We start from the raw sequence: 1,556 nt of genomic DNA, 5'->3' as shown, positions 1-1,556 counted from the left end.
TCAAACGAGCCATCGTGTCGAGAGGCAAGCCCGAAGAGAGGTATGCAACCGAGGCGGAAACCTGCCGTGGATTCTGCAGCAGAAAAGCAACCAATCACCAGCAGCCCGTCATATAACTGTGGACTGATCCCCAGCACCCCTGTTTTACCATATGACCTCTGGAAGCGTTGTGGTTCCGCCCAGCGAGTGCGCCGGGACTGATACACAGGCCGCGTGAGTACTCTGCCTCCCTTGTTCTCATATCACCGGCAGCTCTGTTTCAAATCTTCAGCTTTTCTTAAATTACGAAAAGTAATTGATAAGCGGCTTAGACATGACCTTCATGTTAAAACCTTAAAAACGTACCTTCGGGCTAATATCGTACCGAAATGTCTACAAGTGAAGCTGATACCAGCAATGAATAATCTATCAGAAGGAGACAAAAAGCAATGGAACGACATATTAAAATCAGCTCCCCTAGAGTTACTCAAAATCACAATTCGGCACTCTGAGAAAGCTTCGGTGATACTGGGAACAGAGGAGCGTCGGGCTCGGAATAGTCTTCCTGTTTCCGCGCTGGAGGCCGAGGAACTAGAACGTTTCAAAACAAAAAAAAACTTCGGAAATGGCATAATCAAAATTAGAAAATTTACACGGGACAAAGTTCCCAATACGAAGGGATGAAAGAAATACTAAGTGCGGTTGGATCAAATTCTCCCAACCCCGATTTCGCTCAGTCAATGATTAGCCAAGGGCAAACACTGTCAAAACAGGGCCATCACAGTGTAGACAACATCACCAATCTATCTCTAACACCGCTCACAGAGTATGAGTGAGCCGACCTATCTAGAGGGCTGACTTTTTGCACCCGCACAGGCAAATTCAACGAATTCCAACTCCTGAACGATCTTGACGACTTCGCCAGAAAACTTCGCCTGAGAGAATGCTTCTTTGATAAGCCCAAAAACTCCTACCAAAACACGGACTTCTACCCCGCAAACCAAAATTGCACTCCCAACATCGGGCGGGAAAAACACTTGGATATCTATATTAAGGCAGTTCAAAATGACATTGTTGAAAATTTTAAGAACCGCAGGTTAGGACCAGACAATGTTCCTAAAAGAGAACGTACTGCTCTCGAGGCGCTCAGCAACCGTACAGACATCGTCATAAATCCATCTGATAAGGGCGGAGGCATTGTTATCTTGAACAGAGATGACTATATAGCAGAAGGCATCCGACAGCTTTCTGACAACCATTTTTATAAACAACTCCATGGCGACCCCACCGGCGAGCACTCAAAAGCTATATCTGACATTATCCTCGACCTCACAAAACACAATGAAATCTCCCCGAAACTATGCAAGGTACTCACGGCTACCCATCCTTCTCTTGGGCGTTTCTACATGCTCCCTAAATTATATAAAGCCGGTATTCCTGGACGGCCAATAATTTCAGGGATCGGCACTCTCACAGAACCAATATCAAAGTACATTGACCCTCTAATTAGCCACATTCCAGCCACACATCCATCCTACATCAAAGATACAAACCACTTTCTCCGCCAGATAGACAAT

The sequence above is a fragment of the Amblyomma americanum genome, chromosome 2 (genome assembly GCF_052857255.1).
Source record: "Amblyomma americanum isolate KBUSLIRL-KWMA chromosome 2, ASM5285725v1, whole genome shotgun sequence".
Lineage (NCBI taxonomy): Eukaryota > Metazoa > Arthropoda > Arachnida > Ixodida > Ixodidae > Amblyomma > Amblyomma americanum.
Note: the sequence above shows the minus strand (reverse complement) of the source record.